The sequence below is a fragment of the Anas platyrhynchos genome, chromosome 1 (assembly GCF_047663525.1).
Source record: "Anas platyrhynchos isolate ZD024472 breed Pekin duck chromosome 1, IASCAAS_PekinDuck_T2T, whole genome shotgun sequence".
NCBI lineage: Eukaryota > Metazoa > Chordata > Aves > Anseriformes > Anatidae > Anas > Anas platyrhynchos.
In genome coordinates this window covers 114,416,978-114,444,760 of record NC_092587.1, presented here as the reverse complement: position 1 = coordinate 114,444,760, position 27,783 = coordinate 114,416,978, and the positions used below count along the sequence as shown (strand labels likewise).

The 27,783-nt window shown below is 50.6% G+C and overlaps 1 long non-coding RNA gene across 1 annotated transcript; it reads right to left on the bottom strand.

Moving 5' to 3' along the window:
* Positions 1-7,575: 7,575 nt before the first annotated feature.
* LOC119717939 (uncharacterized) lies at positions 7,576-27,222 on the bottom strand. Its single transcript, XR_011806684.1, has 3 exons — positions 27,012-27,222; positions 26,388-26,576; positions 7,576-8,173 (listed from the first exon to the last, which is right to left on the bottom strand). It is a non-coding gene; the product is annotated as an uncharacterized lncRNA (long non-coding RNA).
* Between the last annotated feature and the right edge of the window lie 561 nt (positions 27,223-27,783).

Here is a 27,783-nt window from a genome sequence, read left to right as displayed (position 1 = left end):
TCTGCGCCCCAGCGACTCTGCGCCCCAGCGACTCTGCGCCCCAGCGACTCTGCGCCCCAGCGACTCTGCGCCCCAGCGACTCTGCGCCCCAGCGACTCTGCGCCCCAGCGACTCTGCGCCCCAGCGACTCTGCGCCCCAGCGACTCTGCGCCCCAGCGACTCTGCGCCCCAGCGACTCTGCGCCCCAGCGACTCTGCGCCCCAGCGACTCTGCGCCCCAGCGACTCTGCGCCCCAGCGACTCTGCGCCCCAGCGACTCTGCGCCCCAGCGACTCTGCGCCCCAGCGACTCTGCGCCCCAGCGACTCTGCGCCCCAGCGACTCTGCGCCCCAGCGACTCTGCGCCCCAGCGACTCTGCGCCCCAGCGACTCTGCGCCCCAGCGACTCTGCGCCCCAGCGACTCTGCGCCCCAGCGACTCTGCGCCCCAGCGACTCTGCGCCCCAGCGACTCTGCGCCCCAGCGACTCTGCGCCCCAGCGACTCTGCGCCCCAGCGACTCTGCGCCCCAGCGACTCTGCGCCCCAGCGACTCTGCGCCCCAGCGACTCTGCGCCCCAGCGACTCTGCGCCCCAGCGACTCTGCGCCCCAGCGACTCTGCGCCCCAGCGACTCTGCGCCCCAGCGACTCTGCGCCCCAGCGACTCTGCGCCCCAGCGACTCTGCGCCCCAGCGACTCTGCGCCCCAGCGACTCTGCGCCCCAGCGACTCTGCGCCCCAGCGACTCTGCGCCCCAGCGACTCTGCGCCCCAGCGACTCTGCGCCCCAGCGACTCTGCGCCCCAGCGACTCTGCGCCCCAGCGACTCTGCGCCCCAGCGACTCTGCGCCCCAGCGACTCTGCGCCCCAGCGACTCTGCGCCCCAGCGACTCTGCGCCCCAGCGACTCTGCGCCCCAGCGACTCTGCGCCCCAGCGACTCTGCGCCCCAGCGACTCTGCGCCCCAGCGACTCTGCGCCCCAGCGACTCTGCGCCCCAGCGACTCTGCGCCCCAGCGACTCTGCGCCCCAGCGACTCTGCGCCCCAGCGACTCTGCGCCCCAGCGACTCTGCGCCCCAGCGACTCTGCGCCCCAGCGACTCTGCGCCCCAGCGACTCTGCGCCCCAGCGACTCTGCGCCCCAGCGACTCTGCGCCCCAGCGACTCTGCGCCCCAGCGACTCTGCGCCCCAGCGACTCTGCGCCCCAGCGACTCTGCGCCCCAGCGACTCTGCGCCCCAGCGACTCTGCGCCCCAGCGACTCTGCGCCCCAGCGACTCTGCGCCCCAGCGACTCTGCGCCCCAGCGACTCTGCGCCCCAGCGACTCTGCGCCCCAGCGACTCTGCGCCCCAGCGACTCTGCGCCCCAGCGACTCTGCGCCCCAGCGACTCTGCGCCCCAGCGACTCTGCGCCCCAGCGACTCTGCGCCCCAGCGACTCTGCGCCCCAGCGACTCTGCGCCCCAGCGACTCTGCGCCCCAGCGACTCTGCGCCCCAGCGACTCTGCGCCCCAGCGACTCTGCGCCCCAGCGACTCTGCGCCCCAGCGACTCTGCGCCCCAGCGACTCTGCGCCCCAGCGACTCTGCGCCCCAGCGACTCTGCGCCCCAGCGACTCTGCGCCCCAGCGACTCTGCGCCCCAGCGACTCTGCGCCCCAGCGACTCCGCGCCCCAGCGACTCTGCGCCCCAGCGACTCTGCGCCCCAGCGACTCTGCGCCCCAGCGACTCTGCGCCCCAGCGACTCTGCGCCCCAGCGACTCTGCGCCCCAGCGACTCTGCGCCCCAGCGACTCTGCGCCCCAGCGACTCTGCGCCCCAGCGACTCTGCGCCCCAGCGACTCTGCGCCCCAGCGACTCTGCGCCCCAGCGACTCTGCGCCCCAGCGACTCTGCGCCCCAGCGACTCTGCGCCCCAGCGACTCCGCGCCCCAGCGACTCTGCGCCCCAGCGACTCTGCGCCCCAGCGACTCTGCGCCCCAGCGACTCTGCGCCCCAGCGACTCTGCGCCCCAGCGACTCTGCGCCCCAGCGACTCTGCGCCCCAGCGACTCTGCGCCCCAGCGACTCTGCGCCCCAGCGACTCTGCGCCCCAGCGACTCTGCGCCCCAGCGACTCTGCGCCCCAGCGACTCTGCGCCCCAGCGACTCTGCGCCCCAGCGACTCTGCGCCCCAGCGACTCTGCGCCCCAGCGACTCTGCGCCCCAGCGACTCTGCGCCCCAGCGACTCTGCGCCCCAGCGACTCTGCGCCCCAGCGACTCTGCGCCCCAGCGACTCTGCGCCCCAGCGACTCTGCGCCCCAGCGACTCTGCGCCCCAGCGACTCTGCGCCCCAGCGACTCTGCGCCCCAGCGACTCTGCGCCCCAGCGACTCTGCGCCCCAGCGACTCTGCGCCCCAGCGACTCTGCGCCCCAGCGACTCTGCGCCCCAGCGACTCTGCGCCCCAGCGACTCTGCGCCCCAGCGACTCTGCGCCCCAGCGACTCTGCGCCCCAGCGACTCTGCGCCCCAGCGACTCTGCGCCCCAGCGACTCTGCGCCCCAGCGACTCTGCGCCCCAGCGACTCTGCGCCCCAGCGACTCTGCGCCCCAGCGACTCTGCGCCCCAGCGACTCTGCGCCCCAGCGACTCTGCGCCCCAGCGACTCTGCGCCCCAGCGACTCTGCGCCCCAGCGACTCTGCGCCCCAGCGACTCTGCGCCCCAGCGACTCTGCGCCCCAGCGACTCTGCGCCCCAGCGACTCTGCGCCCCAGCGACTCTGCGCCCCAGCGACTCTGCGCCCCAGCGACTCTGCGCCCCAGCGACTCTGCGCCCCAGCGACTCTGCGCCCCAGCGACTCTGCGCCCCAGCGACTCTGCGCCCCAGCGACTCTGCGCCCCAGCGACTCTGCGCCCCAGCGACTCTGCGCCCCAGCGACTCTGCGCCCCAGCGACTCTGCGCCCCAGCGACTCTGCGCGTCTGTTTCTACTGACCACAATGGATATTCTGCATTCACGTTAATGCACCTTTTTCAACAGCCCGTTTTTCAATCTTCCAAATACTTAAGAACTTTCTAAGGCACGGTTACCTGTGTGCACTTGGGTTAAGGAGGCCTTTTCCCCCCCACCCCCCAGTGCTTTGAATGGAGCCTAGAACCCACGTAAGTAATTTCACGGAAAACAGACAAGGTGAAGCAAGTACTCAAACTCCTCCATAGTAACAACCACAGAACCGAGGAACACTTACCTGTAGTCTTCTGAACTTGAGTCACTTCCAAAGCGCTTCGCTGTGAAATAGTGCCACCAGCATTTTACTGAAGAAGGTACCACCAATGTAACTGCCTTATAGAGTCTCTAAAACTCTTTCACAGAGAGGGCAGAAAAGTTGAAGGAAAAGCAGCCTACTGGGGAACGCTGAGCCCAATTCATGACAAGAGAAAAACACCCTAGGCAACCCAAGCCTCAGTTTCTCCTGGGGAGGCAACTCCCCCCACCTGTCCTCAGGCTTCCTATATAGCAAAGGTCAAATGACCCACACCTGGCCGGTTTCACTTAACAAGGGTGGGACCAAGAGACCTTGTGGAATAAGCTCGTCTACCTGGCTTCCAAGTTTTGAGGTCAATTGCTCCTTATCACTAGTAGAAATAACCTGACAAGGGGCTTAGTGGTTAGAGTTGACCTAATGAATTAACTACAAAATTTGCACGAAGGTCATATTTCTGTTAGTCATTCTGTGAGGAACATTAGTACAGAGCCTTTTAAAAAAATAAATACTAATAAATAATAGATATGAATAAAAAAGAAAATGACCTTAACGGCAAACTTGCCATCATAGAATTTCATCTGTCTAGTCATGACAGATAAAGAATGTAGCAATCTGATTTCCATTTCTTGATATTAATGTTATTTAAATTTTCTTTTCTGAGATCCCTTCTTTATGCAGGACTTTTCTAAATCTAGCCCCATGACCTCTGACTGCTCTATTTATAGAATCATAGAATATCCCGAGTTGGAAGGGACCCATAAGGTTCATCAAGTCCAACTCCTGGCACCGCACAGGTCTACCCAAAAGTTTAGACCCCGTGACTACGTGCACAGTCCAATCGCTTCTTAAATTCAGACAGGCTTGGTGCAGTGACTGGTTCCCTGGGGAGCCTGTTCCAGCGTGCAACCACCCTCCTCTCGGTGAAGAACCTCTTCCTGACGTCCAGCCTAAACCTTCCCTGCCTCAGCTTAACACCATTCCCGTGGGTCCTATCACTGGTGATTACAGAGAATAGGTCAGCACCTGCCTCTGCACTCCCCCTCGCGAGGAAGTTGTACGCTGCAATGAGGTCCCCCTTCAGCCTGCCCTTCTCCAGGCTGAACAGGCCCAGTGCCCTCAGCCGCTCCTCATACGGCTTCCCCTCTAGGCCCTTCACCATCTTCGTCGCCCTCCTCTGGACGCTCTCCAGCAGTTTACTGTCCTTTTTGTACTGTGGTGCCCAGAACTGCACGCAGTACTCGAAGTGAGGCCGCACCAGCGCAGAGTAGAGTGGGACAATCACTTCCCTTGATTGACTAGCAATGCTGTGCTTGATACACCCCAGGATATGGTTGGCCCTCCTGGCTGCCAGGGCACACTGCTGGCTCATGTTCAACTTGCTGTCAACCACCACCCCCGGATCCCTCTGTGCGGGGCTGCTCTCCGGCATCTCGTCACCCAGTCTGTACGTATAGCCAGGGTGGCCGCGTCCCAGGTGCAGGACCTGGCACTTGCTCTTGTTAATCTTCATGAGGTTGGTGATCGCCCAGCTCTCCAATCTGCCCAGATCTCTCTACAAGGCCTTTCCACCCTCAGCCCCTCATCTGAGTCTACAACTCCTCCAAGTTTGGTGCCATCAGCAAACTCGCTCAAAACATCTTCTAGTCCTACATCTAAATCGTTTATAAAAACATTGAAGAGGACTGGCCCTAAAATGGAGCCTTGAGGGTCCCCACTAGTGACCATGTGCCAGCCTGATGTGGCCCCATTTACCACAAGCCCTTGAGCCCTGCCTGTCAGCCAATTGCTCACCCATTGCATGACGTTTTTGTTAGGTTGTATGCTGGACATTTTGTCCAGTAGGATCCCACGGGAAACCATGTCAAAAGCTTTGCTCAGGTCCAAAAAGATCACGTCAGCTGGTTTCCCTTGATCGACCAGATGGGTGATCTTATCATAAAAGGAATTCAGATTTGTTAGGCAGGACCTACCCCTCATGAACCCATGTTGGCTGGGACCAATGGCTGCATTGTCCCCCAGGTGCACTTCAAGAACTTCAAGGATCATCTTCTCCATAACTTTACCAGGTGCTGATGTGAGACTAACAGGCCTGTAGTTGACACGGTCTATTTTCTTGCCCTTCTTGAAAATTGGTACGACGTTTGCCAGCTTCCAGTCCACTGGGACCTCTCGAGATTCACAAGACCATTGAAAAATAATTGAGAGAGGTCCCGCGATGGCGTCAGCCAGCTCCTTAAGCACCCTGGGATGAATCCCATCCGGACCCTCAGACTTGTGTAGATCCAGGTGGAGCAGCAAATCCCGCACACGTTCAGGGTCATAGAATCATAGAATCATAGAATCATAGAATATCCTGAGTTGGAAGGGACCCTTAAGGATCATCAAGTCCAACTCTTGACACCGCACAGGTCTACCCAAAAGTTCAAACCATGTGACTAAGTGCACAGTCCAATCTCTTCTTAAATTCAGTCAGGCTCGTTGCAGTGACCACTTCCCTGGGGAGCCTGTTCCAGTCGGTTGGGAGTTTATCATTCCCACCGTCGTGGTCCTCCAGCTCAGGGCACCCAGGGTGTATTTACTTCGGCTGCGTAGAAGCTATCACGCATAAATGCCAGGATCCGGATCCTCACTCCCTATTCAGGTCAAGGATTGGGCTGCAAGTTTTGGCTTTAATTTGGTTACCTGCCTACATTGCTGTTTCCTGGCAGGTCATGGGAAGAAGATTAGCTGGCTTGCGGCAGCTTACATACACGTGGCTTTTAGGCCGCAGTCAAAGCATTCCTCTAGATCTGGAAGTTTGAAGATGGTTGGAAAAGCCATCTGAGTGGTTAGAAAGCTGCCTGGCAGAGAAGGACCTGGGAGTGATGATGGACAGTCGGCTGAATATGAGCCAGCAGTGTGCTCAGGTGGCCAAGAAGGCCAACAGCATCCTGACTCGTATAAGAAACAGCGTGGCCAGCAGGACTAAGGAAGCGATTGTCCCCCTGTACTTGGCTCTGGTGAGGCCGCAGCCCAAGTACAGTGTTCAGTTCTGGGCCCCTCGCTACAACAAGGATATTGAGGGGCTCCATAGAGTCCAGGGAAGGGCAACAAAGCTGGTGAGGGATCTGGAGAACAAGTCCTACGAGGAATGGCTGAGGGAGCTGGGATTGTTCGGTCTGGAGAAGAGGAGGCTCAGGGGCGACCTTATCGCACTCTACAGATACCTTAAAGGAGGCTGTAGCGAGGTGGGGGTTGGTCTATTCTCATATATGCCTGGTGATAGGATGAGGGGGAATGGGCTAAAGTTGCACCAGGGGAGGTTTAGGTTGGGTGTCAGGAAGAACTTCTTCACCAAAAGGCTTGTTAGGCATTGGAACGGGCTGCCCAGGGGAGTGGTTGAGTCACCATCCCTGGAGGTCTTTAAAAGATGTTTAGGTGTAGACCTTAGGGCTATGGCTTAGCGGAGGACTTGTTAGTGTTACGCCAGAGGTTGGACTACGTGATCTTGGAGGTCTCTTCCAACCTAGGTGATTCTGTGTTGTGGTCTCCAAGCTGGGATACAACCACCTGTTAGTTCGGCATAACTGAATTTTGTGTTCCTTGCACTAGCTGTTCCTTTGCCTCCTCTTCAGAGACAAGGACATGAATCTCTTTCACGCTCCTTCATTAGTAAGCAAACCAGGATAGATAAAGCCCCTTTCTTCACGTCAGTAAGATACCTGCCTTTGGTTTCAGTGAAAATTCAGGCCCTAGCACCTGAAGTTTCTTCTGGATGGTGTTTCTTTTGTATAGGGTAATTTCATTTCCCCGTTGAAGACTTACAAGGATGTAGTAACAAAAGCAAAGGCATAAAACAGTCCAGGAGGCATAGGCTGCTTTTGAGCCTGCAGCAGACTATAGGTATGATATTATCGTTTCAGACAAATACAGTCTACGTAACGTGAATGGTTCCAGCATGCTTGCAATCTGCCAAAAGCCAGAAAATGGGACCTTCATTTTATGACCAGATGGAAAAGAAAAACAACAACAACAAAATTAAGAGAAGGAACTTTTCCTTCACCTAAATTTTATTATTTTGCAACTCCTTCAGGTGTCCCCAAGGAATTATCAACACCCTCCTCACCCCTCCCCAACCCTCCCTCCCACCCCCAATAAATAAATAAATAAATAAATAAATAAATAAATAGAGGGACATTGTGGCAGAGAGGTATAATTTCAGTTCACACCAGAAGACATTCTTCTCACTGAGGTACAGTTAAGCCCCACAAAGCGTCAAAACAAAACAAAAAAAAGAATGCCAACAAGGGATATATCTACAAGTTAGTTTTACGTGCTGGCATTATTTCCTTGTCTGGTGTCGCATTCAAGATCTATCTGGGGGGGGAACGTGTAATGCCGTGCAAGGTTGTTTGGTGGTATGACTGACAACATGACTTTAAAATTTTGAGCTGTTTGTATAGAAGCAAAGTACAGAAGAGTACACTATCCCCAAGGGCAACGTAGAAACTACCTGTTGCTTCTCAGGTTTAAAAGTTAAAAGGTGTAAGCAGCTGTTTGAGTACAATACTGACGTATACATGAACATTTTCCTCTCCAATGTACAAGTTTGTGTGCAACATTTTTCATCGTGCTCTCAGATCAGGATTCTGATTCTAACAATGGTTCCTAGTGCAAACTTCCAGAGAAGAGGGAAGCAAACCAGTCCTGACTGCTTTGAATGAGATGGAGAGAGCAAGCAAATGTAAATGAAGAAGATAAATCTGTAGGAATGTTTTCAGATAATTGCCACTGTCCAAAAGCTTTAAAGTGGTTGAATCCTTGAAAGTTCATTACTGAAAACTCCGGCTGCATCACTGAATTTGAAGGAGTAAGATAGACTTGCACCATCGCAGAGCCTCAGTCACAGTTTCATTGGGCACTGCCTCTAACTTCACAAGAATGAAAGAGAAAAGGTCATCTTTCTACCTTGTCAGCTACTGGCAGACCTAGAGAAAGAAAAAACAAGAGTTGTTAACATTAAGATGTAACGTATTTTTTTTAGGACTTCTCACCAAAGGTAAGAATATTGAGTAGTAACCTGACAACAAATGAAAGGGAAGATGAAAGAGTAGAAGGTACTTGCATGGCCTTAATTTACGTGGCAATTGACAACAGCCACAATCCGCAATGATTTCTAAGTGCCTTACACCATTGACCCTTGAGGCACAAAAACGGGATTCCCATATTAGGTAAGGAGAGTACAATCCCTCTCAAAACACGGGAGTCTGGGGTACACGACTGAGTACTGGAAATCTTAAGACTAGGATGGTCACGTACCAGAAAGGAAACTCACATTTTAGCACTAAACAACTATCTTTAGAGACAGGCTGGGAACCATAGAATCACAGAATTTCTAGGTTGGAAGAGACCTCAAGATCATCGAGTCCAACCTCTGACCTAACGCTAACAGTCCCCACTAAACCATATCCCTAAGCTCTACATCTAAACGTCTTTTAAAGACTTCCAGGGATGGTGACTCCACCACTTCCCTGAGCAGCCTGTTCCAGAGTCTAACAACCCTTTCAGTAAAGAAGTTCTTCCTAATATCTGAACTTTTTTTTCATACAGTTGTTGAACTGTATGAAGTTCAACAAGGCCAAGTGCCGGGTCCTGCACCTGGGGTGCAATAACCCCAAGCAGAACTACAGGCTGGGAGAGGAATGGTTGGAGAGCTGCCAGGCAGAGAAGGACCTGGGAGTGATGGTGGACAGTCGGCTGAATATGAGCCAGCAGTGTGCTCAGGTGGCCAAGAAGGCCAACGGCATCCTGGCTTGTATCAGAAACACTGTGACCAGCAGGGCTAGGGAGGTGATCGTCCCCCTGTACTCGGCTCTGGTGAGGCCGCACCTCGAGTACTGTGTTCAGTTTTGGGCCCCTCGCTACAAGAAGGACATCGAGGTGCTTGAGCGGGTCCAAAGAAGGGCGACGAAGCTGGTGAGGGGCCTGGAGAGCAAGTCCTATGAGGAGCGGCTGAAGGAGCTGGGCTTGTTCAGCCTAGAGAAGAGGAGGCTCAGGGGTGACCTTATTGCTATGTATAAGTACATTAAAGGAGGCTGTAGAGAGGTGGGGGTTGGCCTGTTCTCCCATGTGCCTGGTGACAGGACGAGGGGGAATGGGCTAAAGTTGCGCCAGGGGAGTTTTAGGTTAGATGTTAGGAAGAATTTCTTTATTGAAAGGGTTGTGAGGCACTGGAACGGGCTGCCCAGGGAGGTGGTGGAGTCACCATCCCTGGAAGTCTTCAAAAGACGTTTAGATGTAGAGCTTAGGGATATGGTTTAGTGGGGACTGTTAGTGTTAGGTTAGAGGTTGGACTCGATGATCTTGAGGTCTCTTCCAACCTAGAAAATTCTGTGATCTAACCTAAAACTCCCCTGGTGCAACTTAAGCCCATTCCCCCTCGTCCTGTCACCAGGCACGTGGGAGAACAGGCCAACCCCCACCTCACTACAGCCTCCTTTAAGGTATCTGTAGAGAGCAATAAGGTCACCCCTGAGCCTCCTCTTCTCCAGGCTGAACAAGCTCAGCTCCTTCAGCCGCTCCTTGTAGGACTTGTTCTCCAGGCCCCTCACCAGCTTCGTCGCCCTTCGTCGCCCTTCTCTGGACCGGTTCTTTTTAACCCAGGGTCCATTTCAGCATCTTCAAAGCTAAAGAAATGGTTGACTGCTCTGTTGAATTGTGTTCCAGGCAGAAAGACTCACGTTCCTATTAACATAAAGAGCTTAATACCTTGTGTAATAAATAGCTCAGTCTTCAAAATAGGACTATAATCAAAGTTTACAATTTATTAAAGGAATAGAGGTAAGCAAACAGCGCTGGGTGCACCAGGTGTCTCTGCTCCACCAAGACGCACACCAGTTACATCAAGCAGCTGATTTTTATGCTCCTAGGCTAATACATATTCATTACTACTTCTAAAAAAATAACAACACAGGGTTATTATAATTAGATTCCGGAATCCAAACCCTCCTACTGGAGCATGCGTATCAGTCTCCGGTGGTCCCTCTGGGGGTCTCTCGTGCTGAAGGCTCATAGTCTTCCTCTCTCTTTTCCAACTTGGCTGTATGTCAGAGACTTGTGCAACATCCCCTGCAAGCTTTGTCTTTTAGTTGTTCTTCAGCTCTTCCCGTCTCCTTAATCTCCTGCCCAGATATCAGAGACTTGCATGGTGTCCCACGCAATAGTCATCATAGTTAGCAGTTATTCTGAAACCCCCCAGATACCAGAGACTTCAAGGAAAAGTCTACAAATGCATTTCCCTTCAAGCTCTCTATTGACATGAATTGCTAAAACATTCCTTTGCAAGATACAAGAACTATATACATTAACCACTCTTTTTTTCTTAGACTTGTGGTTATACAAGGGTATGTAAGACAGGTCACATTCATCATACAGTGCTGCCCTAGCATTGTTCCATACTGACACGAATCAGGTGAACATATCTCACACTTGCTTCTGTCCTAAAGATGAGTTTTGGATTCAAATGTACCCCCTCCAAGATGAACAACTACCTTAACTTTGTGGGGTTGATATTCTGCATAAGACATTTGTAACGTCAAGCTTCACAGCTTCTCCTCTGGATGCAGGAAAGAGGTTACAGATGTATAAAAGGGCAAGACAACTTCCAAAACTACATTGCATTGCCACAAAACTACTTTAATGTATCCCTGCAGGCACAGAAACTCCTTTGCAAGCCACCACAGATTAGACATCATGGCTAAAGAGCGTGGAAAGGATTGTTGAAAAACTCTATGAGCGACTTCTTCGGCAGACTTCTGTGTGGTGGTTTTACCATGCTGGGCAGCTAAACCCCACAACCGCTCTCTCACTCCCCCTCTTTTAGATGAAGAGGGGGAGAAGTAAAGCAAAGAACAACTCACGGGTTGAGATAAGGATAATTTAATTAAAGGGAAATAATTATAATAATTAAATAAAGACTACCATGAACTAAACAATTTAACTAAAGGGAAATAAAAAGGGAAAGGGGAAAAGGGAGGGGGAAAGGGAAAAAATAAAAAGACGGGAGGAAAACAAACAAACAAAATAAATGAAAGCTATATGGAAGTGCAGAGGAAAGAAATTACTCTCTACTTCCCACAAATGAGTGATGATTGACCACGTCCTTGAAGCAAGGCCTCAACGCACGCAGCCAGCGCTCGAGAGGAGGACCAAAGTTTTCCCAACGAGAGACCACCCCTCCCCTCTTCTTCCTGTTTCCACCTTTTATTGCTGAGTGTGACATCACATGGTATGGAATATCCCTTTGATTGGTTTAGGTCAGCTGCCCTAGTGATGTTTCTCTCCTCACTTTTTGCCCACCCCCTAGAAGGGTTAGAGAAAGGCCCGATGCTGTGCCACTGCTGCTCAGCAGTAGACACAACACTGGTGTGATAACACAGCTGTTCCAGCTACAAGTACAGAGTACAGCACTGTACTTCTCTGCCTGGCAGCTGTCCAACCACTCATCTCCCAGCCTGTAGCTCTGCTTGGGGTTATTGCACCCCAGGTGCAGGACCCGGCACTTGGCCTTGTTGAACTTCATGCAGTTGACCTCAGCCCATCGGTGCAGCCTATCCAGATCCTCCTGCAGAGCCTTCCTACCCTCAAGCAGATCGACACACTCACCTAGCTTGGTGTCATCTGCAAACTTCCTGAGGGTGCACTCAATGCCCTCGTCCCGATCATTGATGAAGATATTAAAGAGGACCGGCCCCAGCACCGAGCCCTGGGGAACGCCACTAGTGACTGGCCTCCAACTGGATTTGACTCCATTTACCACGACTCTTTGGGCCTGGCTATCCAGCCAGTTTCTAACCCAACGAAGCGTGTGCCAGTCCAAGTCAAGAGCAGCCAGTTTCTTGAGGAGAATGCTGTGGGAGACGGTGTCAAAAACCTTGCTGAAGTCAAGGTAGACCACATCCACAGCCTTTCCCTCATCCACCCAGCGCGTCACTTTGTCACAGAAGGAGATCAGGTTTGTCAAGCAGGATCTGCCGTCCATAAACCCTTGCTGACTGGGTCTGGTTGCCTGCTTGCCCTGCAAGTGCTGCGTGATGACTCTCAAGAGAATCTGCTCCATGAGCTTCCCTGGCACTGAGGTCAAACTGACAGGCCTGTAGTTTTCCGGGTCTGCCCTCCAGCCCTTCTTGTAGATGGGCGTCACGTTTGCTAGCCGCCAGTCAACTGGGACCTCCCCCGATAGCCAGGACTGCTGATAAATGATGGTAAGCAGCTTGGCCAGCTCCTCTGCCAGTTCTCTCAGTACCCTCGGGTGGATCCCATCTGGCCCCATTGACTTGTGCACATCCAAGTGCCGTACCAGGTCACCAACCAGTTCTTCGTGGATAGTGAGGGCCACATCCTGCTCCCCATCCCCTTCCACCAGTGCAGGGTACTGGGTATCCAGAGAACAACTGGTATTGCTGCTAAAGACTGAGGCGAAGAAGGCATTAAGCACCTTCGCCTTTTCCTCATCTCTTGTAACTAGGTTTCCCCCCGCATCCAGTAAAGGATGGAGATTCTCCTTAGTCCTCCTTTTTGTGTTGATGTATTTATAAAAACATTTTTTGTTATCTTTAACGGCAGTAGCCAGATTGAGCTCCAGATTGTGGGAATAGAAATGTTGTTTTTGCAGAGTTACATTGTTTAGAAGGAGGGAATGTGGTACTGAGATATGCTTACAGTGATAAGAAAGTTTAGCAGGCGACCTAGTAAAATGCAGACAACCAGACTCCTTAGGACAATTAGGTGAAAATCACGGTGTCAAGTCAAGTCAGATAAGTGAAGAAACATTACCACTTCAAGCAGTAAAAATGACAAAAGAAATTTGAAATTTAACAGGCCAGCAACTGAAGGCCATGCATTGTTTGTGAAGCATCAGATAGATTGTGAACCTGGATTACCCACTCAGTGGGGAAACAGGGGAGGGTCCTGCCATCAAAAGGTATATAAACTGTGTTTTGGAGCTAGTAGATGTGCTCTCTCCTGCTTGTGGGGTGCCCGCCATTGCAATCGTGAATAAATTACTACTTCACTGAGATCCTCGCCTGAGCCTAAGTTATTGGCTACGGAGTGTTTCTCACAAGATGAGCTTTGGCCTTTCTAATTTTGTCCCTGCACAGCCGCGCAACATCCTTATAGTCCTCCCTAGTGGCCTGTCCACTTTTCCAAAGATTATAAACCCTCTTTTTTCTCCTAAGCTCAAGCCACAATTCTCTGTTCAGCCAGGCTGGTCTTCTTCCCCGCCAGCTCATCTTTGGGCACGTGGGGACAGACCGTTCCTGTGCCATTAAGATTTCCCTCCTGAAGAGCTCCCAGCCTTCCTGGACCCCTCTGCACTTCTGAACCGCCTCCCAAGGGACTCCACCAACCAGTGTCCTTAGCAGCACAAAGTCAGCCCTCCGGAAGTCCAATACAGCGGTTTTACTGGTCTCCTTCCTGGCCTCGCCAAAAATAGAGAATTCCACCATTTCGTGGTCACTCTGCCCAAGACAGCTCCCGACAATCACATCCTCCACCAGTCCTTCTCTGTTTGTGAAGAGAAGGTCTAGCGGGGCACCACTCCTGGTAGGCCCACTAACCAGCTGCGTCAGGAAGCTATCTTCCACGCTCTCCAGAAACCTCCTAGACTGCTTCTCTGGGCTGTGTTGTGCTTCCAGGATATGTCAGGGAAGTTGAAGTCCCCCATGAGAACAAGCGCTGAAGATTTCGCAACTTCTGTCAGCTGCCTGTAGAACTCCTCATCTGTCTCCTCATCCTGGTTTGGCGGTCTATAACAGACCCCGACCAGGATGCTAGCCTTGTTGTCCCTGCCGATCCTAACCCAAAGGGACTCGACCTTGTCATTCCCAGCCTCGAGTTCTACAACATCAAAAGACTCTCTCATACAGAGAGCCACACCACTACCCCTTCTGTGCTGCCTGTCCCTTCTGAAGAGCTTATAGCCAGTCATTGCAGCACTCCAGTCATGAGACCGGTCCCAGCACGTCTCCGTGATGGCAACCAAGTCGTAGCCTGCCCACCGCACGATGGCTTCCAGCTCCTCCTGTTTGTTACCCATGCTGCGTGCATTGGTGTAGATGCACTTCAGCTGGGCCATTGCCTTATCCCCCGGCCTTACTATTGTTCCCTCTGGCACAGCTCCAACAATCCTTGCTTTAGCCCCATACCCCCTTCTTACCTAGTTTAAAGACCTCTCAACGAGCCCTGCCAGCTCCTGGCCCAGGATCCTTTTTCCCCTAAAAGATAGGGACCCGTCTGCGGCCATCAGGCCGGGTGCCGAGTAAAGTGCCCCATGGTCGAAAAACCCAAGATTTCTGCATTGGCACCAGCCCCTGAGCCACATGTTTAACAGGTGGGCTTTCCGTGTCCTCTCTGTACCCCTCCCTGCCACTGGAGGGATGGACGAAATCACCACCTGCACTCCTGCTCCATCCACTAACCGTCCCAGCCCCCTAAAGTCTTGTTTGATAGCCTTCAGGCTTCTCTCTTCAATGTCGTCACTACCTGCCTGGACTATCAAAAGAGGATAATAGTCAGAGGGGCGAACCAGGTTGGGAAGCTTCCTGGCAACGTCTCTGACCCTGGCCCCAGGGAGGCAGCAGACTTCCCTATGGGTAGGGTCAGGCCAACAAATAGGGCCCTCTGTTCCCCTAAGGATAGAGTCTCCCACAACAATAACCCTTCTGTCTTTCTTGGTGGAGGCAGTCCTGAGGCGTGGAGTTGACTTCCTCACCCTAGGCATCCTCCTGGGAACACTTGCTACCTCTTCCTCACCCACGGGTCTCTCGAGCTCCAGGGCCTCAAACCTGTTTCGTAAGGGCACCTGGGAAGGTGGGACCGGAAGGGGAGGGCATCGCTTGCGATGTTGAGCAGGGACCTGTTTCCATTCCTCCTCAACTCCCAGATCCCCTCCCTCTGCCCAAGGGCGACAGGGCTGAGGTCTGTTAGGAAGCACGGCCGAAAGCACGACAGACACCGGTTGAGTCAGATCATGCTGCTCCATTTTATTGCCCAAATGGCCTAACTTTTATAGTGAACTTAACAGGGGCGGACAGTGTTTCACACAAGATTATTGGTCAAAAGCACTCAGACAAACAACCAGAAGAAAACAACCCCACCTGCAAGAAAACAACCCCCCTTGTGATTAGCGGTCACGTAGTTCTTGTCCTTGAAGCCAGCTGCTGGTAACAATATTTTTCTGAATTCCTCAATTGGGCAATGTGGGAATCATTGTCGTGGGAGCTTCTCATAGTTATTCTGGTAGCTTGGTTTGCTCAGCTACAGCAGGCCATGAGATTTTCTGAGGCCTACTCCTGGTTGCTTAAGGCAAGCTCAGATCGAACAATTGTTCCACGGACTCATGTGCAGGCCCTGTATGCCAATTCCCAACAATTCCCCCTTTTTCTTTTTGTACGAGCAGTACTTGGCCGAAGGTTTTTTCATCAGACGTCGAATACAGAACATAACACAACTACAATGACATAACAAAACTTAAACCTAATAACACTACAATTACTGTAATCACTTAAAGGTAACACAACTTAAACCTAATCACACTACAATTACTATAGTCAATGAATGGTACCCCGACAAGGTATGTAACAGAAGGTGTGCTAGGGCTGGCTAGACTTTCACAGAAGGTGGTGGTATTCAGTTTCCTAGCCAGGGATACCCAGACATTCTCCTTAGGATCGCAGGCTGTCCTTGGCAGTCCTTGAGGTGTCGCAGCCCACGTCATTGTCAGAATGATTATCAGGAACCTCTTCATGGTCGTCTTCGGCGTGTGCAGATTCTATGGCTGCTTCAGTCCACTTTGCAGGGATCCACGGGGTACCTGTTTCCAGCACCCCTTCAAGATCTCTATAACATTTTTGCAAGTAACCCTTTAACCACATTTATCACAATACTACATGCAATGATGATTGACACCACAGCGAACAGAATCCTTAATCCCTCTTTGACTAATGCCAGTAACCATCTATGCATGGTTTCAACCAAATCAGTGAACCATTGATTGGAAGGGTTGATACCATATTGAATCTTTCTCATGTGCTCTTTCAGGAAAGTAATGAATTTGTGAATTGACTCATTATGACCAAAAAGGTTTAAACAGTACATTCCCTTAAATTTCTCCAAGTGGCTACTTCAAACAATGACTCCATACTTGTGAAACATGATTTTGCTCGACCGATCGCAACTAGTCCTGCTAGTTGCTTACAATCGACTCCCCGTTTTTCTAAAAAGCGCTGTAATAAATCTAGGGCTACTTCGTCCTCCATTTTCCTATGATTTTTGCCGGCACCAATTTCCTATGCTTTCAGCCTGCACTATGGCAATATCCTGCACTATGGCAACCTTCCTTCCTGCACTATGGCAATAACCTGCACTATGGCAAAAGCATGCTCTCACTCACACAGTACACAGCACAACCACACACACAGAGCACAATCGCATACCCAGAGGCCTCTGGCACATCTCAATCTCGGTCATACCACAATCTCATTCACAAGAATATAATTTAGCTGCTGACTCTATCTGCTGGTTACTCTTCAATATTCTCCTTCTGGCGACAGCCGCCTGTGTCTTCAACGGCTGGTTTTACGCATCAGCTAGGCACCCAGATTGCACCTGTAGGGGAAGAAACACAAGCGTAACCGCGCCCCAGGTAGATCACTTCAGCAGTGCCTAGCCATTGCCCTGTTTTCATGTCTCTGTATAACACCTTCACGCGTGGTGGCTTAGAAGTTTCTGCCCCGGCATGGTGACGTACTATAGGGGGCTCACTGCTGTCCCCAAACACACATAAATGGTTAAGTACAAAGAGAGCCTTTCCTATTCTTTCTTTTACGTCTTCAACGTCTCTGAACTTTTCTAAGTATCGTTTCATTCTTCCATTTGCCCTTTCCACTATTGCCTGTCCTGTGGAGGAGTGTGGGATACCAGTGACATGATTGATACTCCATAATTGCATAAATCGTTTCAGTGGCCCACTAGTATAAGCTGGACCATTGTCAGTCTTGATAGTGCTAGGTACCCCTAACACAGCAAAACAACTAGTGAGGTGACGCCGCACATCCCGAGCCTTTTCCCCGGGTTGTGCAGTAGCCCATATCATGTGGCTATAGGTATCTACCGTTACATGCAAGTATTTTAACCATCCCAAGGCTGTAACACGAGTGACATCCATTTGCCACACTTCATTAGCTTTCAACCCTCTTGGGTTAACTCCACGCCCGAGTCCCATTCCTAAATTATGACAACTACATATAGGACAAGCCTTCATGATTGCTTGAGCGTCAGCATTAGACAAATTGTAGGCTTGAGCTAGTCCCTTCGCGTTCTGGTGAAACATGGAATGAGCTTCTCGAGCTCGGAAAAATGGTGATAGTGGAGCTTCAGTGACTGTAGCAGCAACTAATCAGTCGGCTCAGGCATTGCCTTCTCCAAGCCCTTGTTCCCACTGATGACTGCGAATATGAATCACTGCATACGGCTTACTTCTCTGTGCAATTGCAAGCTGCAAACTTGTCAATAGTTGAACCAGTCGTCCATTCTGCACTTCTCGCAAACTTGAGTCCTCAATGCGATTGGCTATGCCTACTACATAAAGAGAGTCAGATACAACATTCAACGGAACATCTTTCCATTTTACAAACGCCCATACTACTGCGAACAGTTCTAGTGTCTGTAATGAATCCTCTTTCTGAGCTTGCAAAATCTGATGTTGCCAGCCATGCTCATCCTTCCATGTCACTGCAGCAGTTCTGGAGCACTTACCGGCATCTGTAAAGACTGTTATTGCGCCTGCAACTGGTTGGGGTGATCGCTTTGGTCTACTTCTCCAGCCCTGGTTTTTCATCCAGGACAAGACAGGAGATTGTAATGGTTTTTCTATTAACATTGCTCCATCATGCAATAGAGCAGTTTGCAGTTCCTCAGAATTTTGTATATACCATTCCAGATCACTTGACTTCATGGGTAACCATATGGTGTTAGGAGGGGCCCCGTCTACTTGCAAGGTTCTACTTCGTCCCTTTTTAATTAATGCTGCTAATGTGGTGATTTTTTCTTGAATTGTTCGTCGTGGCCACAACGGAGGAGCTAGCCATTCTAGTACCACTGTATCTCCCTGCTTCTCCCCCATTTTTATTTTTTGCTGTGTTATCACACCCATCAAATATTGGGGGCCACACAGAATAGTTAGATCAAGAGGCGGTTGCACCCTGTATACGCCTATGTGTAGCCCGTGTTGTAATCATTGAGGCTCTTAGCTGTAGTGCTTGTTTTTGTTGGTCTGTAAGCTGAATTGGTGCTGCTGGATCTGTCCCTCGTAGCAAAGGTCGTAGTTGATTTAACAGCTCGTTGGGAATACCAACCACTGGTTGAATCCATTGCAAATCACCCATCAACTTCAGGGCGTCATTAAGAGTCTTAAGGTCTGATTGTATTGTCAATTTCTGCGGTTGGATCGTAGCATCGGTGATATGTCGTCCAAGATATTTCCATGGGCTTGTCTCCTGTACCTTCTCGGGGGCAACTACTAATGCTCTCTGTTTAAGTTGCTTCGTTAGTTCATCCTTTTGCTGTGAAGAAAATGGTGTTGACTGGGCCAATAGAATATCATCCATATAATGATAGATTATTGTTCCTGACCATTTTCGTCACAACGGCTGTAGAGCATCGTCGACATAGAGTTGGCGAATTTTGCATTCCCTGCGGCAGGACCGTCCACTCAAATCTCTGGTCCGGCCCTTCTCGGTTTATTGCAGGAAGTGTAAAAGCGAATCTTTGGTTATCATTTTCATGGAGAGCAATTGTGAAGAAACAGTTCTTTAAGTCCACTATGAGTAAATGCCATCCTTCAGGTATCATCACAGGATTAGGCAACCCTGGCTGCACTGCTCCCATATCGTACATCTGCTTATTTACCGCGCGCAGATCGTGGAGCAGTCGATACTTTCCCGACTTCTTTTTAATCACAAAGATAGGTTTATTCCACGGGCTTGTTGACAACCTTAAGTGCCCCTGTTGAAACTGTTCTTTAACCAGCTCATGCGCTTGTATCAGGCTTTCCCTTTTTAACGGCCATTGCTCGACCCACACAGGATCATCATTCTTCCACCAGAGCGGGATCGGGAAAGTCCAAACAATGGCCATATCTATAAAGGGCGTTCCAAGGTAAGGACCATTCCCATTTGAGCAAGGATGTCCCACCCTATTAGTGCGTGCACCCTGTCAGGCAACGGAATAACAGAGACACAACATTTCACCACTTTGTCCCCTGTTGTCCACCGCAGGGGTGGTGACTGACGGGCAAGTGTCATTCCTCCTACCCCGGCCACCGTGGCATTGGTTTCAGATGTTGGCCAATGCTGCGGCCAGTTTTGCGTGCTGATTATAGATACATCGGCTCCCTCTTGTGGCTGGTCGGAGAGGAACGGGTTCCCCCTCGGTGTTGCTGTGTATGCGGCAGCGTTTTGTGTCGTCGCGGGGCGACTCTTCCCGCTCTTCCGGCCGTTTCCCGACACGTTGCATCGACATGCCGCTTCATTGGGATTGCCCGACTGACAATTTGAGCACCATACTGCCCCAGCTTTGCAGTTTCGTCTCACGTGTCCAAAACCACCACAACCAGAACATCGCAAGCGGGGTGGTATTTGGCCACGAGGGGGTGCTACTTGACCACCAGAGAGTGAAGCGGCCGTTTGCAAAGGAGCAAGAGCTGCAAGGACCTGACTCTGTGTAAACTGAGCATGCTCTTTCATAGCCTGTGCCTGCTCTCGCATGCTGTCACCTAATTGCTTTACTGCCTCTACTAACATAGCCTGTAGGCCTACTGGTACCTGAGCCATTCTTTCCAACCCTTCCTCGATTGTCCATGTCCCGGGTAAGGAAGCCAATATATTGCGAGTAGAGGGGTTGCTATTCTGAATTGCACACTGTTTTAATATCATGCCCTTGAGGTAATCAGGCACCCCAGCCACCTGTATGGCGTTTGCTATGCGGTCAATAAAAAGCCCAAATGGTTCCTCTCTACCCTGTTTGATTCCCATGTAGGAAGGTATTCCCCCTGGCCCCTTTATCCGATCCAATGCTTTTCTGGCCATTCTCATCGATTCCTTCGCTTTATCAGGTCCCAGCAAGGCCTGTGCTTCTGTCCTAAAATACGGTCCTACCCCCATCAACTCTTCCAGCGTGACCCCATGTAAAGGGTCCCCAGGTGCTCTTATCACTGCGACTGCTTCTTGACAAGCAGCCTGCCAATGGGCATTAAATAAGAGCTGCTGGTGTTGGGTCAATATTAACTTCATTATGCTACGTATGTCTCCTGGAAGCAAAATATTTGTTCCCCAAATATAGTCCAACATCTGTCTCGTAGGTTCACCTTTCAGACCTGACTCGTTTACTGTGGACCGCAGCTGAGTTAACAATTTCCAGTCCAAATTCACTAGATTAACCGTAACATTACCCTGGGCGTCCGGTGGTGAATATACTACCGGGAAGGCCTCTTGAACCAATTGTGCAGCTATCCCGTGTTCACCCCCGCGTACAGCCTCATCTGCTATTTGCTTCCACACCCTCTGCCTCTCTTGAACACCTTCTATAAACGGGCTTGTATTTTTTCTTTCTGGTTTTTGCTCTCTTATTTCCTCATCCATTTCCCCACTTTTGTGAGAAGGAGCCGGTGGTGCTGCTGGTGATGGCGGGAGCACCAATGCCGACTCTGAGAAGGATGATGAGAGAGGAGGAGGCTCCCATTGCCCCGTAGCCCCCTGAGGCAGCGTTATCGTCCTCACTGAAGGCGGCAATGGGTAATCCCCAGCTCCCCCCATCCCTCCCTGTTGAGGGTTAACACTACCAGCACTTCCTGGCAATCCCAGTCGCTCTGTAGCAGCAGCAGCGACTCTCTGCTCAGCCTGATGTATAGCTAAGGCATTAGTGACTGCTCTCCAAGGCTTCAATAGTTTTTTAGCAGCCTTATTTTCATTAATAACTTCATCAAACAATTTGTTCCCAAATTTACGCCACTCTGTTTGTTCAAAAACTGTATCCGGATTGATAAAACAACCCTTTGTTACTCTATATGCTAATAATCCTGGTAAATCCTTTTTGCAGTCTATACCCTGTGTGCTCCGCTTTTCTAAAAGCATTTGAGCAAATCATACGCCGCTTGTCCCTGCATACCTTTATTTATGCTGTTGCAGCCTTTGCAAGACCTCATTCCCGCGTCCCTGCGCGATTCCGTTTCCCGCGTTTCCCTGCAGATCTCTTCCCACACTCCCCACGGTTTCTTTTCCCTATGTCTCACCGTGAGTCCTTTGTCCGGGTCGGTGCATGGAGTTTCTCAATGCCTCTCAGGTGTTCTGGCTTCTGTCAGGTCTCTCTGTGTCTTTCAGAGCTGTCCGTGGCTCTGCAGCATCTCTCAGGGCTCTCTCCGTCCAGCGGGAGTCCCTCCGTGTGCCTCAGGTCTCCCGGCACTGCTCCAATGTGCCGACGCTGCCACTCTGATGTCCCGGCGCCGCCGCTCTCCCGCTGCGCTGCAATGTCTCGGCACTGCTGCGATGTCCTGTTCAGGTCTTAGCCTGTTCAGGCGTCATTTGTTAGGAAGCGCGGCCGAAAGCACAACAGACACCGGTTGAGTCAGATCATGCTGCTCCATTTTATTGCCCAAATGGCCTAACTTTTACAGTGAACTTAACAGGGGCGGACAGCGTTTCACACAAGATTATTGGTCAAAAGCACTCAGACAAACAACTAGAAGAAAACAACCCCCCTTGTGATTAGCAGTCACGTAGTTCTTGTCCTTGAAGCTGTTGTCAACGGAAGGAAGACACAGGCGCTCAATATGAGTGAACAGTGAACTTCAACTTTAATGGATAGCTCAGTCGCCTTTTATCTAGTTCAAACATAATCAACTCATACATATTGCAGAAACTAAGCTCAGGATTGGCTAACACTTCGTGGGCTTTTCAGTCTGGTCCTCCTTCTTTTAGCTACCTCTCCCACCTTAGGGACTTTCCGGATCGCCCAAGGGCATCGTGTCCTTGAGCCTGATTGGCTCTCAGCCAGCTGCGTACGTGCCCAGGCTCATGTGAGTTGAGTACGGTGCTTCACTAGCCCATTGTCTCCCAACTGCTCAACATCCACATGTCCTACTTCACTTAACCATTCCTCCACAATTCCCCCGTTTTTATACTGCGCAACAAATACCCTCTCTGTGAGTTGCTCTAGTTTCTTAGTTAGGCAGTTAAAGATCATACGTGCAGCAACTATAATCAATATAACTATAAGTAGAAAACGAAGTCCCTCTTTAACTAAGAAAAACCATCCACCCGTGTTCCCAAAAACAGATTTAAACCAACCTTCAAACCAACTATCTTGTACTACAATTTTTTGCGTATGATCCCTTAACCATTTCAATGAAAGGATCAGACGCAGAAGCGAGGAATAGGCAAAATGAACTTTGTCCGGTTTGATTTGCCCAAGTGACCCACATATTGGTTTGAGGATCAATTTTGCTTAGGATGGCACTATTACGTCCAATCGTCATTGTCAAGGATAATGCAACCAGAATCCCTTGTGCCGTTAGATCAGCCATGGTTGCTGTTATTCGTACTTGATGACTTTTCTTCAATGGCTGGTTTAACACATCGACTAGGCACCCAGGTTGGCCCTGTAGGGGAAGAGATACACACATAACCTCGCCCCATATAAATCACATCAGCAGGCTCCAGCCATTGTCCCGTTTTCATATCTCAGTACAGTACTCTCATAATACATTTATTATCATTTTCAGACTTAATGTAATGACATGTCGCAGGTGGTTCCTCATCACCTCCAAATACACACAAATGATTGAGAACAAATAAAGTTTTATCCACCCTCTCTCTAACATCTGTAATGTCTTTAAACTTTTCCAAGTACTGCTTAACTGTTCCATTAGCCCTTTCTACTATAGCTTGACCAGTTGGTGAATGTGGAATACCAGTTATATGCTTAATGTCCCACAGTTCCATAAATCGCTTAAGTGGCCCACTAACATAGGCTGGACCATTATCTGTCTTTATCGTTTGTGGTACTCCCATTACTGCAAAACAAGTGGCAAGATGACGTCGTACATCCCGAACTTTTTCCCAAGGCTGCGGTGTAGCCCAAATCATGTGACTATAAGTGTCTATCATTACATGCAGATATCTCAATCTGCCAAATACTGTGAATACAGTCCATTCAAATCTTTGATCCGGACCTTCACGATTTATTGCCGGGAGAGTAAAGGCAAACCTCTGTTTGTCATTTTCATGGAGGGCTATTTTGAAAAAACAGTCTTTCAGATCCACAATCAATAAATGCCAACCCTCTGGTATCATAGCAGGATTAGGTAGACCAGGTTGCAGTGCTCCCATGGACTAATCCGTGAGCATGTATTAGACTTTCCCATTTTAGCGGCCACTGCTCAACCCACACAGGTTCATCAGTTTTCCATTTTAGTGGGATTGGGAAAGTCCAAGCAATAGTCATACCTATAAATGGTGGTCTGACGTAAGAGCAAGAATGTCTCTCCCTATCAGTGCTTGTACTCCATCTGGCAACGGTAAGACAGATACACTGCATTTTACAACTTTGTTACCTATTGTCCATTGCAGTACTGGTGATAGACGAGCAATAGTCATACCTCCTACTCCTGCTACAGTGGTACTGGATTCGAATGTAAAAACCAATGCAGTGTCAAGGTTTGCGCACTGATTATTGTCACATCTGCACCAGTGTCCAACAATGCCTCAATTTGCAGTTTCTCATCCTTTAAACATACTGTGACATCTACCGCTGTTGCCAAGTCCAAGCCGAGGCTCCCTCCGGTGGCCGGTCGGAGGCAAACGGTGCCGTTCCAGCCGCTGTCGTAAATGCCGCTTTTTGTGTCGTCGCGGGGCGGTCCTTCCCGCTGCTCCGGCCATCCCCCGACGCACCATGCCGAGAGGTCACCGCGCCACGCGCACTGGACCGGCAGCCCTGACACCACACCGACCCCACCCTGCACTCTCGTCTCACACGTCCTGCGATCCCACAGCGAAAACAACGTGGTCGCGGTGAAGACCCTCGGCCAGTAGGACGGCCTCCGGGCATTTGCAAAGGAGCAAGGGCAGCGAATACTTGATTCTGCAATTGCTGTGCAGTCTCTAAAGCTCCTCCTCTGCTACAGAGGACATTGTCACAGGCACCTCCAATTTTCCCGAGACCCCCTGTGTAATAGTAAAAGTTCTAACGGAAGGTGGCAACGGGCAATCCGTTCCTTCCATATTTATTTGCTGTGGATTAACATTATTAACCCTTCCTGGTGGTCCTAACCACTCTGTTGCAAGCTGCGGCAACTCTTTGTTCAGCTTTATGTATGGCTAATGCATTAGCCACTGCTCTCCATGGCTTCATTAATTTTTTTAGCAGACTTAATATCATTAATAACATCAAACAATTTATTTCCAAATTTACGCCACTCTGTTTGTTCAAAAAAACTGTATCAGGATTTGTAAGACAACCCTTAGCTACCTCATATGCTAATAACCCTGGCAAATCTTTTCTACAATCTATATTTAAAATGCTCCGCTTTTCTAAAAAGCATTAGAGCAAATAATACGCCGCTTGTCTCTTCATACCTTTATATACATCGGTTGCAGCCTTTGCAAAGACCTCGGTGGCGCTTTTCCGGCGGGACCCTATATAGGCTCATCCCGGGTGCGGGGACTCCCTTTCACCTTCCGAGCTGCAGACCTCGGCGACGCGCGACCGGCAGGATCCTCTCCTGGGTGCGGGGACTCCACGTCCCTTTCACCTTCCCGGCGCGGGTGTGGGGATTCTTGTCCCTTCCACCTCCTGGGCTGCGTTGCAGGACCGGCTTCCCTTATTCCGTCCAACCATGGCCCAGGATCACTGCCAGCAGTGTCCAAATCCCGTTCAGACCGGTCCCTGTTCGGGCGCCAATTTGTTGTCGACAAAAGGAAGACAAAGGCGCTCAATATGAGTGAACAGTGAACTTCAATTTTAATGGATAGCTCAGTCGCCTTATCTAGTTCGAACATAATCAACTCATACATATTGCAGAAACTAAGCTCAGGATTGCCTAACACTTCGTGGGCTTTTCAGTCTGGTCCTCCTTCTTTTAGCTACCTCTCCCACCTTAGGGACTTTCCGGATCGCCCAAGGGCATCGTGTCCTTGAGCCTGATTGGCTCTCAGCCAGCTGCGTACGTGCCCAGGCTCATGTGAGTTGAGTACGGTGCTTCACTAGTCCATTGTCTCCCAACTGCTCAACATCCACATGTCCTACTTCACTTAACCATTCCTCCACATGAAGCCAGCTGCTGGTAACAATATTTTTCTGAATTCCTCAATTGGGCAATGTGGGAATCATTGTCGTGGGAGCTTCTCATAGTTATTCTGGTAGCTTGGTTTGCTCAGCTACAGCAGGCCATGAGATTTTCTAAGGCGTACTCTTGGTTGCTTAAGGCAAGCTCAGATCGAACAATTGCTCCACGGACTCATGTGCAGGCCCTGTATGCCAATTCCTAACAGGGGTCCACCCCCATTTGGGGTGTCTCACCTCGATACCTCTCCTTGAGGCCCTGCAGGGAGTAGCTCCACAAGTCTATCTCCCGCTCACACTCCCTGATATCCCTCAACCTCTCCACCTCCTCCTTGAGCTCCGCCACCATGCAGACCAGGTCATCCACCTGCTCGCACCTCACGCACGCAGTCTCTCTGCCTCCCGCTGATGGCAGGGACAGGCTCAGACACTCCTTGCATCCGGTGACCTGAACTGCAGCATTTTTTAACGGGTAGTCGGTCTGGGTGTGTACCGACTTCCTGGAGAGCGCACCGTGCCTGGTGGAGACCGTTATCACCTAGCTAACAGCTGTTGTTAAGGAGGTGTTTGTATGGGCGGGGGGGAATGATCTGCCCTTCCTGAGCCCCCTACCTGTGCTAATTGCTGCGCCACAGCCTTCTGACACGCCGTGCCCTGTTTGCCCAGCCATGCCCTGCACCCCACATTGGGGGACCTTGCAGTAGCATGATTCTCAGAGAACCCCTTTCCCCCCCCCATTATTTTTATTCCCAACTCAGGTAGCCATGCCTTTAACAGCAGCTTCAATTTTTCTTACTTTGCTCTCACCGTCTCTGCATGGTCACGCTGGTAGAACCACAGGGTGGCACGGGCCGTGGTCCCGCTCTGCTCTCTTCCTTTCACAGAAGGACGCTTTCCCCAATACCTCAGACACTGGCTTGTACAGCCTGGGAGGAAGATAGTCTCTCCTCACTGGTGGACCTATTCCAAATCTTTCTCCACAGCCGAGACGCAGGCCTGTAGGGAAGAGGAGAGGCTTTCTTCATACTGCTTTTGACTTACATGTTGTGAAAGCGGCATTTCTTTTAGGAACAGCACAGTCTCGCAACTTCCACTTAGTGAAAGTTATGATAGCTCCACCTGTACCTTTCCCATGGGTTTCTACTCACTGCAAGGCATAATCTGAGTGCACATTAAGGCACCGTTTTCCACACTGCCTGTTGTCGAATCCTAACAAATAATTAAGAACATTCTTCAAAGTCAGGCTTACCTGTAAGCACTTGAGCTTCTGAGTTGGTGGGGCTTTCTTTTTAGCTTTCATTCTCATTATATTTGGAAGGGCTGGAAAGGGAGCTTAGAAGCCACGGAAGTAATTTCACTGAAAACAGACAAGGTGAAGGAAGTACTCAAACTCCTCGACATTAAAGAACCGTAGAACCCAGGAACACTTACCTGCCAGCTCCTGAACTTGAGTCACTTCCACACTGCTTCACAGTGACTTCACGCCACCAGGCTCTCACCGTACTGAGAGGGCACCAACAACGTAGCTAGCTCATAGAGTCACTAAAACTGTTTCACAGAGATGGGAGAAAATGTGAAGAAAAAGCAGCCCTCCGGGGAACACTGAATCCGCTCCACCACAACAGCAGAAAAGCACCCTAGAGAACCTGAGCCTCAAACTCCCCCACCGGGAAGGCAATTCCCCACAAGTCCTCAGGCTTCCTATATAGCAAAAGTCAAATGATCCATACCTGGCAGGTTTCACTTCACAAGGGTGGAGCCAAGAGACCTCCTGGAATAGGCTCATCTACCTGGCTTCAGTCTTTTAAGCTTAATTGCTCCTTGTCACTACTAGAAATAACCTGACAAGGGGCTTAGTGGTTAGAGCTGACCTAATGAATTAACTACAAAAAGTGCACAAGGGTCATATTTCTGTTAGTCTTTCTGTGAGGACAAGTAGTACAGAGCCTGTTTAAATAAATAAATAAATAAACAGACAAACAAACAAACGAAAGAAAAGACATCAAAGAAAAAAAGTAAATGGCCTTAAAGGCAAAATTGCTCTCATAGATTTTCATCTGTCTAGTCATGACAGATAAAGAATATAGCAATCAGAGTTACTTTTCTTGGCATTAATGGTATTTAAATCTGCTTTTCTGAGATGTCTTCTTTATGCAGGACTTTTCAAAATCTAGCCCCGTGACCTCTGACTACACTGTTTACT